The sequence below is a fragment of the Tachysurus fulvidraco genome, chromosome 23, assembly GCF_022655615.1.
Source record: "Tachysurus fulvidraco isolate hzauxx_2018 chromosome 23, HZAU_PFXX_2.0, whole genome shotgun sequence".
Lineage (NCBI taxonomy): Eukaryota > Metazoa > Chordata > Actinopteri > Siluriformes > Bagridae > Tachysurus > Tachysurus fulvidraco.
This window is the reverse complement of record NC_062540.1, coordinates 7,932,251-7,946,167: the sequence shown is the minus strand read 5'-3', so window position 1 is coordinate 7,946,167 and position 13,917 is coordinate 7,932,251.

The following is a 13,917-nucleotide window of genomic DNA, read 5'->3' as shown; positions in this document are numbered from 1 at the left end:
TTTCTCTTTAAATATGTTACCCCCCTGCTGAAAAATCCAGCATAAACCAGTACGAATTTTACTGGTTCATGCTGGTATAGTGCTGGTATAATGCTGGTCAGTGCTGTATAGTTCTGGTATAGATGGGTGGCCAGCATAGTCATGGTGTTATCAAGCAAAACGGGTTTGGTTAACCAGTATGATCTATCTGGAATGAGCTTTATGGTAACAACCTTTATTTTTGCTTTATGTAACACATTAATATAAGATTAAAACACAATATATTGGAATATACTGTATTTAATTATAAGTGTGTTATTTCTTTTGCTCCTTCTTTTGAATAAAGAACTGAAATAACAAAGCTCAAAAATCTTTGAATAACAAAGCTCAAAATGCTTTGAATAACAAAGCATAAAAACATTTAAAAATCGTTTGTTAGGGATTAAAGTGTTTCAACAAATTAAATATAGTAATACCAACAAATGTTGACTTCCCGGGCTCCATGAGGGAAGCAGCATACAAATCAGAATTAAGTTTTTTTTTATATTTATCAAAATTTGTATAAGTGCACGTGTTCCAGATCATCATGTTTTTGCCACCATAATTAGGATTTTGGTTTGGGGTAAATAAAAAGCTTCCGCTTCTACATGACGAATCTGCTGATCACTGGGAATCAGAATGTTTGCATACGTGAGGTACCTGTATGACGGCTGCATGGCAGTTGTTTCAACTATCGAAATTAAGGACTTTAACTATGACATGTTTGACCAAACTCAGGTTTATTGGGTACAATGGAAAGCAAGACTTCTTCAGGGCACAAATACTAATGCTTAAAGGTATGTAACTTAAGCAGTAGCTGTTTTATCGTAACTCATTCACTGCACAATATAAACAATTTTTTTTTATTTAACCTTTATTTAACCATATTAGTCTCATTGAGATATAGAATCTCTTTTTCAAGGGAGACCTGGCCAGAATAGCAGAACAAAATTAAATCACACAATCAAAAAACAAACAAAAAGAAAAAAGACAACTCCAGTGCATTTCAATTTAAATAAAAGAGTCATCAATTAAAACATTTCAAGTGTGAATGGACGCATGTTCTATAGATTTAACATAATGTTTAAAATCATTTAAGGAAATTAGACACTGTAGCTTTAGTGATTTCTGTAGTTCATTCCAAGTTGAAGGTGCAAAAAACATAAGCCTTTTTAAACAACTCTGTCCTAGCTTGAGGAACATTTAATGAAATAATTTTCTGGGACCGTAAACCATAAGTACTCTGTACAAAAGAAAGAAATTCGGATATGTAGCCTGGCAGCCTGCCTATGATACCCTTATATATAAAAATATAAAGGTGAGTAAGCCGGCGATTTGACAGAGAAGGCAAATTCACTTTGGAGTAAAGTGTACAATGATGCGTGAGAGGTCTGCAATTTGAAATAAACCTTAAAGCTCCATGAAACACAGCATCCAACATCTGAAGACACTTTGATGGGGCATTCATATACAACAGATCACCATAATCAATAATAGAGAGAAATGTGGCATCAACTAGCCTTTTTCTAGCAGAAAAAGTAAAACAAGATTTGTTCCTAAAGAAAAAACCTAGCTTCAATTTCAACTTTTTTACTAGATTCTGTACATGAAGCTCAAAAGAAAGGTGCTCATCAATTAAAAATCCTAAATATTTATAATATGAAACTACCTCAATTGTTTTACCCTGGTCAGTAACAATATTCAGGTCTAACTCTTTTTTCCTTGAGTTTGAAAAGACCATTACTTTGGTCTTCTCTGCATTAAGCACAAGCTTTAAATGATAAAGCTGTGCGTGCACTCTATCAAAAGCACCTTCCTAATGGTAGCTGCACAACAATAAATGACCGTATCATCTGCATAAAAATTAAAAGATGCATGTTGAACATTTTCACCTAGACAGTTTATATAAATAGTGAATAAAAGTGGAGCCTTGTGGGACCCCTTTACAGATTGATAAATATTTTGACGTTAGGTCATCAACTTGCGTAGCTTGAGTCCTATTAGCGACGTAGTTAATAAACCAGCCCACAGAGTGCCGAGACATACCTATACTGATCAGTCTCTGCACTAATATACTATGGTCAACAGTGTCAAATGCTTTGGACAAATCAATGAACATAGACACACAGTGTTTCTTATCATCAAGTGCTTTGACTATATCATTAATTACTTTTATAGCAGCAGTGGTAGTGCTATGTTTTTTCCTAAAACCAGATTGATAATTAAATAAAATTGACTGAGCATTTAAATACTCTTTCACTTGTTCACTAACCAAAGATTCCAATACTTTGGCCAATGCTGAAAGTTTGGAAATAGGTCTATAATTATTTAGCAAGGTAGGGTCACCTCCTTTCAAAAGTGGCAAAACATAAGCAGACTTCCATACCTTGGGAATTTTGTTTGTGATCAGAGAAAGATTAAAATGATGAGTCAAAGGTTCAGCTAGGATATCTGCAGCTAATTTCAAAAAGAAAGGGTTTAAGTGATCCGGGCCCGCAGGTTTTCGAGGATTCAGTTGTTTCAGAGCTTTATGAACATCAGCAACAGAGAAGGAGCTAAGACTGAAAGTTTTGTCGGCAGTAATAAAAATGTCATTTACAGGCTCTGACACTATGGGAGCAACAGAATTAAACAAAGATCCAGATGATATGAAATGTTCATTAAAACAATTTAACATTTCTACTTTTGTCAGACACAGACACACCATTTTTAACTAGAGACGCCGGAAACCCTGTTGGTTTAGTCGTTGCTGATAGTGACTTCATAGTTTTCCAGAATTTTTTGGGGTCATTTAGATTCTCTGTAGTTTCAGATAAATAAAATTCAGCTTTAGCTTTTCTGAACAGTGAAGTAAATCTATTTCACAAACATCTGAAGACAAACCAGTCAGCATCAGTATCAAAATTGCAAAACCAGTGATTGTCCCGACCCTTAATTCTAAATTTACGAATAGGTGCATGTCTGTTCAAAATATCAAGAAAACTGTTTTGAAAAAAAAATCAGGGCTAATTCCACATCATCAAACAAAGCAATTCTACTCCAATCAAAATAAAACAAATCATATACAAAACCCTGTTCAACAAACATTTTCATATTTCGCCTTTCAACAATACGAGGTGTAGACTTGGGCACCTTAGTATCTCTAACAGCAGCAATCACACAGTGATCGCTCACATCATTAGAAAAAAAGACGGAGTTCTATAACGACCAACCAACCTGATTTGGTGGTCTTTTGAGATTTCAAGGTTTAAGGCCAAAAACTCAAATTGTTTACAAACCGATCTTGAAAGCACCAAACTAGAATTAAATTTGCATTTGATATAAATAGTAACACCTCACCCTCTTTTTGGGCGATCTGAACAATACACATTATAACCATCAATACCAATATCGTTATCAAGGACAGATTTAGTCAGCCAGGTTTCAGACAAAACAACAATGTCTGCGTCAGTTGACTTGACCCATAAATTAAGCATATCTAGTTTGGACATTAAACTCCGAACATTGAGATGAATAATGCCCAGGCCAGACCTTGATTTAAAATCTTCAGGTGTGTCACATATCTTAAGGCTATCAGGGCCCGGATTAGGCGGAACATTTCCAGAAATTAATAATAAAATAATAACAAGAAGTCTGGACTTAGCTGATTTGCAGCAGAAAGTCCCAGATCTAGAATTTAATGATATAAAAAAAAAACAGGAAGTGCGGCTGCAGAGACAACAAACCAATCCTTTAAAATTGAGAGGCAATGAAGATGGAGTAGATTTGAAACCTTAAAACCAAACATAAATGAGTGACTTGGCCCCTGTGATTTAAATTGGGCCTTGGAAAATGTTTCAGGCCTAAAGACTACATAAGGGAACTGCATAAAAACAGGCTCATTTTCTAACTGCAAATGGACAGCCCCACTAGCAAGGGGAATCAGAAAGACAAACAGGATCAAACAAACTTCATTTTTTCCTTTTCCTTTTGAGCAAGTCCAACAGCAGAAGACTTGACCAAGGCTGCAACAGACGACAGCCCAGAGATGGAGGCAGCTGAGGCAGCAACCGGTAATAGTCTGATGTAAAACAGCTGAGGCTGTAGCTGCTAAGGCTACAGCAGACGATAACTGATGAAATGAAAGGAGCTGAGTCCGTAGTAGGCAGACCCACTGAGATGACGATAGTGTGGATGTAAAGGCCACAATTAAAGTAGGCAAATGCCCAATAAGTGAGTTTTAAGCAAACAACAGCTTGGTGGTAGAGGCAGTAGCTGGTGGCAGCAAGCCATGAAAACTGTAACTACAGCTAGTGGTAGCTAGCTGTTAGCAGCTATGAGTATCCAGTTTGTAAACATTCACCAATGAAACACAGTACTGTGCCTCAATATCAAAGACTTTTTTGGGGTTTCTTTCACCAATCCGAGGCTAAAACACACAGAATGTAGTGGTGATATACCTCTTGCAATTCCAAAGAAAGATAAAAACTGTGAGTTAGTAGTGCAGAGATCCAGAGGCCCTCTTGCAATTCCAAAGAATGATACAAGATGTAAATCAGTAGTGAAGAGATCCAATGGCCCAAAAATACTGAAAAAAAGCAAGGAAACTCCACGTTGAAATACAGTAATCCACTCGGTTACTTTAAAAATCCAAATGTTGAAATTCCACGGTTAAAAATAATATTTAAAAGAAATGCCTTTTCAAACACAAAACAAACAATACAGGACAAACATGGATTAGGGTCGGGGATGGGGCTTAAATGAGTGATATATAGTTTTGTTTCTTATTTTGTTTCTATAATTTTTCAGAGAATAAAGAAGACATAGAGCAGGAGTTGTCTAAAGGAAAACGACTCCGGGTAGCACCTCTAAAAAAAAAAAAGGTCATCGCCATCACATACTACTTGTTACTCGCTAAAAGAGAGAGCGGGAGCTCAGAACAAAAATGTGTGTTGTAAAGGTTATTGTCATGGAATCGCCAGGTTCTCCCCTCACACAGCAAACCAGATCCTTATCACCTGAGTTTCAATAGCCATGTTTTATATTTAATATTTTTCATATTTGTGTACATTAATAAATTACAGTGTGATGGCAAATGTCATTGTCCAATAAATATTTAAAAAAACTTATACACACATATATATATGTGTGTGTAGGTATGTATGTATGTATGTATGTGTGTACTTTATATATATATATAAAGTACACACATACATACATACATACATACCTACACACACACACTCACATATATATATATATATATATATATATATATATATATATATATATATATATATATATATATATATATATATATATATATATCCCAGGCTGGTCGGCCAGCACACCACCATCCCAGGCTGGTCGGCCAGCACACCAGCAACCAGCACACCACCATCCCAAGCTGGTCCCAGCATGCAAAACATACCTTATGCTGGACCAGCAATGCTGCTTTTTTTAGCAGGGCCCTTGCTGCAATTATTCGTATACATTGTATTAGCTTCCACTGCTATGCTGAGGACATGCAGCTATATGTTTCAGCTAAGTTAGATGAGAGACACCAGCTAAGGATTAGACAGTGGATGCTTTCCAACTTCTTCCTGTTTAACTCTGAAAAGATAGAAGTGCTTTTACTAGGACCACATGCAGCTAGAAGTAAGCTTTCTGATGAAAGAGTAACTCTCTTCCTGTTTGGAGCAGAAAATGATGTTGGTGTGATTATTTACTTTTTGTATTGCATGTATTTTAAGCTCATCTAGATGATATGACTAAGGTAGCCTTCTTTTATCTCAGAAATATTGCTAATGTGGCCAGATGTCAGAGGGAGGGTATGAATTAAATGAATTTAAATGATTTAAAAACCCTAAAGGGTTAACAATGCCCGACTACGCCACCCTGGGAGTCTCACCCAAGGAATTGATTGAAAATACTGTGCACAAGTTCCCCACTTTGTGGCAAATTGACAATGGAGACAGAGGTACTGGTATAAAAATGGAACACTGTTTATTGAATTTAATGACAAAGGAAATTTAAAATGCATTCACTTATAAAACCACAATTACACAAATGGTCCAGAAAAGACAACACGAGGAGCTGCAGCCTGGGCTAAATGACCGGCCATACAGGCCTTTACTCTATGTACACTGCAAACTTACACCACTCCCAAAAGCCCCAGTGCACACGGTAAATCACAGCAGTCCGTGAGGAAACACCATCACCACCTAAAGACTTCAGCCCTGCTCTTCAGAAAAGGTCTGCAGCTCCTGTAAAACAGAATAACAGAACACGCACACACACACACACACACACACACACACACACACACACACACACACACACACACACACACACACACACACTCAAACACAAACAAAAATGTTTAACAAGGTTTAGGCAGGCAACACAGCTGACACTTAATGCCTGCCAAACACACAATAACAAATTAACAGAATTAAATCAAATTAAAGAATAAAGAACACAAAACCAATTGTCACTGGAACAACAGAGAGAAAACAAATAATCACACCAGTACATTGGCAATGATACAGAGATTAACCAAAAATAACTAATAAATCAATTAAATAAAAACACAACTGGACCATCTAAGTGCAAAAGAGCACTCCCACACCATTAGCGGATTCACAACCGCATTAAAATGGCATTCACGAACGTTCAACGAAGAACAAGACAGCGGTGACGTCACTGCATGCCCCTATCACTCTACAACATAGGGAAAACTAATCATGTTAGCCAGTCACCATAAAACATTTATATAATAAAACCCACATGAATTAAACCCACCATATAACAGGCGCAGGGACCCGGGAGTCAGTAGAGGTGAAGATAATACTCCATAGTTGCAATGCGAAGTATAATTTCAGTTTAATCATTCAGCTGGTGAAGCTCAGGATACACGAGGGAAAATAACAGTCGTCATCCGCCCATACACGGCATTGTATTGACTACAATAAACGCATGAGTTACTACCGAAACGCAAGTACATCAGCATGCCATTACAGTCATTAAAATGCATAACATTACCTGAATATGGTCGCATAAACAGATGTGAGACACACACCAGGAACAATAAGTCAAAGCCACGATATCTGCAGCCACGGAGATGGTTGCCGCGATCGTTCTGCGAAGCTGCAGAAAACCGACATGTATAATCCGTGTTTTAAAGAGATGCATAGCGGTTTATTGGTTTATTGTAATGCTTTACTGTCTGGATGTTCCAGTAGGAGCATAAACAATCTCCAGACAGTCCAGAATGCAGCATCTAGAAACAGAAGATATTAACCTAACAGACCTACCTGATTGATCCTGATGTCCTACCCCTGGAATCTTTTCGCTTGGTGTGGATAGATCTCTATGGACAGCCCAGGACCCATGGGACAGCTGTGGATAGAACCACTTAGAGACACTGTCTTTGAACTGCCATCATGTCAGTGAACATTTGAAGACTTTGGCAAGAAAGAATTAGTGGTAAGTTTATAATGAATTCAGAAAATACACTGAAATAGCTCATCGGGAGATCTTGCTTGCACAATTCCACTAAACTAAACTGTTGAAGAAACTACATTATTTTCTGTCCACTGTCACCCAAATGAGGATGGGTTCCCATAGGTGGAGTTAGTAATTCCCTAACTCCATCAATAGAGCTCTGACAGCAGGGTGAAGGATTGACAACTCTGAGGCATAATTGCAAAGCCAAAACTAATGCTGAGGCTTGCCTGCAGGAGCATTCCTCTCTGCTTCATATGTCTAACAGTACATGCTGATAAACCTAAAAGAGCTCTTCACCCAACAACTGCTCAACCAAATTCATTCAGAACATGCAAACTCCACACACACAAGGCGGAGGTGGGAACCCCCAACCCTGGATTTTATTGCCTAAGTTCTCATGGATTATGTTCTTCACATTTTCTCACTTTGACTCCGCTCAATAAGGTAAGCTTCTCTTTATTTATTTTTCTGATTCTACTCTGACTTAATCTATGAATGCTTGCTATTTTTCAGTGCCTTAGATTAAATTACACATGATTATACTCTTAGTGCCTACAGCGCATTTGTCCAGTGGGAGGCGTCGCTTCACATTTCACATCCGTGGAAGATGTCGCCCCTCTTCCTGCCCATGGGGGGTGTTGCAGGCCCGTATTTCGCCCCTATGGATTTTCTGTTCTGTGGAGGAATTTTTTTCTTCCCCGCCCTCCCTCCCCGTTCCTGGTTCCTGAGAGGTGGGACTGGCCGCGGTGTGTAGGGGGTAGCGCTCGACCTGTCAGCTCGGCTGTGGACGTCGCTCGGCCCGTCAGCTCGGCTGTGGACGTTGCTCGGCCCGTCAGCTCGGCTGTGGACATCGCTCAGCCCTCTTTGGCTGCACCGCCATGGACCTTGCTCCCCCCCACCTGCCTCGCCGTGTGCCTTGCTCCCCCCACCATGTGCATCTGTTTACGTTTCTCGTCACGTGTCTGCCCCACCTTCGTCTGCTCCTCCCTGTCTACACACCTGTTTCCTATTGTGATTACCCTGTGTATTTAACTGTGCCCTGTGTATTTAATCTGTTGTCTTGTCCTGTCTCAAGTCTGTGTCTTGTTTCGTATTTCCTTTGTTATTAAACCCTGTTTGTTTTGCTATCCTGCGTTTGGGTCCGTTTCTACCCTGCATCATGACAGTAGTAAAAAAAAAAAAAGAGGAAAGAAAAGAAAATGAACGGAAAGCATAATGAAGAACAGGAAAGAGAAAAAGTGAAGGAGAAAGAGCAAATGAAGTAGAAAAAAAGGCTACCGCCCCACCATCGGGGAGTGTGTGGAGCAGCTCATTGAGAGCAATGACAGTTACAGGCCAAGATACCATGGAATATATCCAGCACTAACAAGCCCATTGAGCAGGAAGAAGGGGAAAATTCACGAGAATTGGACTTGGAGATTTTAAGGGGGCAAGTCAGAGGACTGATAAAGGATTTGAGAATAAACTTTGAGTTCGCAAAGGATTAACAAGAAAAGCTCAGCTCCCTTCCCCCAGAGAGCCACAATGAAGAAAAGGAAGATGAATATTTGAGACAAGAAAGTGAACAACCAAGGGTTAAAAAAGTCTCTAAAATGACACAGAGAAGGAAATATTGGAGACGGATTGTATTGGAAGACCCTATACACTTCAGAACAGAGGAATTTAACAGACAATGAATGGACAAATGTCCCCCTGCGTACTGCGGACAGACACATAGCACACAAGGCAAACTGTCTTGGCAGATCTAGAAGACAAGGGATTACAGTGAAGAAAGAGAGGAAAGAAGATCAATGGCTAATGAGAAAGCAAGTGTTGCAAGTGACCACTATCTTATTACATGCTAAGTATTAAGAGTGATCTGATTGGTCCAGAAATACCTCCGAAGCACGGAGAACTACAGCCACAAAAAGGAGAAAAATGCATATGAATAAGACTAGATGGGGCAGTGAAGACCCTGCTGGAAAAAGAAAATATGAAGTGAACAAAGACCAACGGGAGAGAATGGTAGGCTTGAATGCCATACCATGGTCCACCTTTGAACAAACGTTATTTGTACCATGTACTGTAGAACTACATCAAAGAAGAAAGAGTAAGGCAAAGAGAGCTGCAGAAGACCTACTGAGACCTACTGGTGCAGTTACATAAAGCACAGCTGGGTGAACTGGCAAGAAACAAACAAGACAGCCATGAAAAGAAGAAAAAAGAAAACAAGGATTTCGATTTCACCACAAAGCAAGTGGAAGTTATAAGCAGCTGTCCAGGCAGACAGAGATCACAATCAGAGATGTCACAACCACAGCCTCTGCCCCCAAGCATGGTACAATTTCCAATGGGGTAGCCTACCCCCTGGGACCAGTGGATGGGCCCAGGATTCCAAGGACAGGCCCCAGTTCCACCTGGAGTGAGCCCGATGGGGCCAGTTACAGGAGGAATGTGAAGAGGCCTAGAGAAGCCAGTGGGGGAACAACATACATCCTGATTGCTGAAAAGCTAGAGTACCATGGCATTGCACTATGATGCACTACATATTGCAGTATGATCCGGAGGGAAAAGATGAAGAATATGCATAACTGTGGGAAGAGCGAATAGAAGGATGAAAATATGACATCAGTATAAACAGCATAATAATTGGCCAACAGGGTGTTGCTGCACATGTCATACTCCCAGAGAAAATCCAAGGGTGGTATCAAGTCAGTGGCACAATCTCCCACATTATTCTGATGGTTGGACAAGGTTTTGAATCTAAAGATTTAGGAAAGAGGTAGGAGATATGAAAGAGAATTGGGAGATGACAGGAAACCCTAGGGTGCATACAGGTTTCTAAATGATAGCTACAACCATGTTATTGAATTAACAAACAAATGTGCAAGTAAGGGTTGAGCTAGAGGTACAAATGCCACAGGTGACAGAGGAAGAAATGTTAACTGAACAAGAGGTAGAAGAAGCACTAAAAAGGGTCAAAGAGCAGCTGTGGACCAAACATGGAACAGATGTACAGTAGGGTTAGTAAAGTCAGCAGGGTTAGTAAAGATACAGGTTAGCCCCTGTACTATTCTATCAAAGGCAATATGCATTGTCTCATCAAGCAGAAGGGATAGGGCTAACAATACAAAAAAGACTAATGAAGGCAGGGGTATTAATCCCCTCAAAAATTCAATGCAACACAATATTTTCTGGTCAAAATGCCAAACTCAGACAAATGGAGGCTGGTCCATCATTTGAGACCATTCAATCAAGACCAAACAAGACCCCAGGTTTGCCCGATACACACAATCTACTGTCACACATTCCAATAGGGACAAAATGTTACACAGTAATCGGCAGAAAATACTACCGGCCCATGTAAAGGCTATACAAGATGCACCGCAACCTAAGACCATGCGGCAGAGGTTGTCATTCCTGGGCATGGCAGGGTTTAGTCGACCATGGATATGCGATTTCACATTAAAAGTGCACTCAGAGATATGATAAAAGCTGCAGATCACCCTAAGCCTAATAGCCATCATCCATAGCTGTCATGGATGCCAGAGGCACAGGCAGCTTTTGAAATGCTGAAAAGTACCCTAGCTTTAGCCCAAGTGCTAGCTAGTCCAGCTTATAGCAAACCGTTCCATCTATATGTGTCAGAAAGAGATGGTTTTGCATCTGCTATATTGATACAAAAGCAGCAAGGCATGGGGAAGCAACCAATTGCCTATTTTAGCACGGCCCTAGATAATGTTGAAAAGGGCATGCCACCAAGTTATCGTGCAATATCAGCAGCAACATTTGTGTATCAAAAAGCTTTGACAATCACAATGGGGCACCCAGTGACCCCTTTATACATCACATGCATTGCATGCATTGTTAACAAGTCAAGCATTTGATAACTAATGTGTGATGTACAGGGTATAAGGTACTCTAAGCACTAGAACTGACATTAAAAGGTGCAGCATAGTAAACCCAGCAGAAAGAATGGTACTACCAAAGGAAGGAACTTCCCACAATTGTAAAGAAGAATCTGAAAAAATTATGAAAGCAAGGCCAGATTTGGAGTCACAGCCCCTGTTAGTAACACAGCATATTTTCTTTATGGATGGGTCATGTTACTGCACCTATGAAGGAAATAAGGCTGGCTATGCAGCAATAGAGTAAGATATCAATGAAAACGTACAGTCAGTGACAGTCAGTGAGGTACAGTCAGCGAGGTAACGGTTCCACAACCATGCTCGGCAAAATTTGAGGAGATAAAAGCTCTGTCAGCAGCCTGCAAATTGGAGGCAGGTATTCATGCACAATTTACACTTCAGAATACACATATGGGATTTGTCATGTTTTTGGGCCAATATGGGCACAGTGTGGTTTCCAGAGAGCAGATTACACATGGACCAGCCATATCAGAGTTGCTAGCAGCCATACAATTTCCTAAAAAGTTAGTAATAGTGAAGTGTAGGGCACACCAAATGGATGGAATGATAATAGCAAAAGAAAATGCTGCAGCAGAGGAGGCAGCAAAGAAGGCAGGGACATGTAACAGTCATACAATGGCACTCATGCAGGGAGACAAGCCTGAGTCAGATCCAGGAGAAATGTCTGTTGAAGATGTTAGGGACACCCAAGATGCAGCTAGCCAAGAGGAAGTAGAGCAGTGGAAAAAAGCAAGGAGCTTTCAGGGACTTATACACTCAAGCTTTCAGGGACACACAAGTATGGAGAGAAGGAGAGGGCTTGTGAGTAGCCCCTGTAGCCCTATTTCCAATGCTGATAAATGAAGTGCATGGAGTAGATCACTGTAACAGAAGAGTGATAATCGAAACTATGAGGAAACATTGGTGGTCTCCGTTCTTAGCCAACACAGTAGATAAGGCATTGAGTGTGTGTGCACATAGAAATATCAGGAAGCACTTTACTGCCCCAATAGGTGACATTCCAGAACCTTGAGGCAGATTTCAACACTTAATGATGGATTCTGTGGATATGGCAGGAATGACATGTTCAGTAGATGTTTTGAGGCAGTGGCATCAGCAAGAAATGATGCAGAGACAGTGGCTAAGTTCCTGTGTAGAGAGGCGAACCCTTGGTTTGACATCCCAGATAAGTTCAGTTGATGACAATGGACCTCACTTTGTTAATTCAATAAATAAGTCCATCGCTTAGGCCCTGTGCAAGCACAAAATGGGATGTGTCTATCAGCCGAGTTCTCAGGGTAGAGTAATAAGAGCAAATGAAGAGTATTGAAAGAGAAAATTGCAAAAATATGCACTAACACAAACCTGAATTGGGTCCAGGCTCTTCCATTAGCACTGATGAAAATGTGAGCACAGACAAACCACACCACACATTTGACACCACATGAAATGTTGACAGGCCGACCAATGCCCTTGTCGTTTTTTTAAAGGTCCCTCCCTGTGACAGCTGGACTGTGAAATGTGTAAAGCATTTAACCCTGAGCTGTGTAAAGCATTTACATGGGGTGGGGGGACCACAATGTGAAGGACCCTTTAAATTGGTGCTAGCAACACCCACAGCTGTCAAAGTTGAAGGAAAAGACTACTGGTATCATCTTAATCACTGTTGTCATGCAACAGCCACAGGAGATTCTAAGGAACAGCCCTCCACCTCTAGGGCAGGGCAAAGGTCTAACGAACAGCCCTCCACCTCCAGGGCATGGCCACAGACTCTAAAGACAGGACCCCTATGGTCCTGAAAGCGCAACAGGTCCAGCCAGTCAAACCCGAGCTAAGGTTAAAGCCTCACAGCTGTCACCAGGAACCAGAGAAACAGACTTATCATTAGATATAGGAACTCTTATTTCAGTTCCTATTACGTGACTCACCCCCTAACCACCCCCTTGGCGGTCCTACTAGGGGACATTTTTTTAAGAAATATTGCTGGCCCCTCTACTGACACATCCTTGGATCAAGCTCTCAGTACACCTCTAGACCAAAGCATTGACCCATGAGCGACCTTGTTGCATGCACACTTTGAAATTGTAGACTTGAATGCACTTGACAGTGATTCTGACTATTGGCAAACTTTTTTTGCAGGGAAGAATTGAATGCTGTATGACCATAACACTCATGCTAGTGTTAGACATTGGTCTCCTAGAGGGATAGCATAGTTGTCAGCAAACCAGGGTTAAAAACAGACCCAAATGCAGGATAGCAAAAAAAAAAAAAAAAACACGGTTTATTAAACAAACAAAACCAAACACAGACAAAACAAAAGACAGAACATAGCATGGCAAAATACTAAAGACAATAGACACATAAGGGACAGGTGTGCTGAGGTGGAAGGAATAGACAAGGGTGGGGAAGACACGTGAACATAGAACGTAAACAAAAAGCATATGGATAAAGTCCAGGATAGATCCTGACAATAGTAGGGCGTTATGCTAGTCATCAACAGGCATCTAATAACGGCACTGAAGAA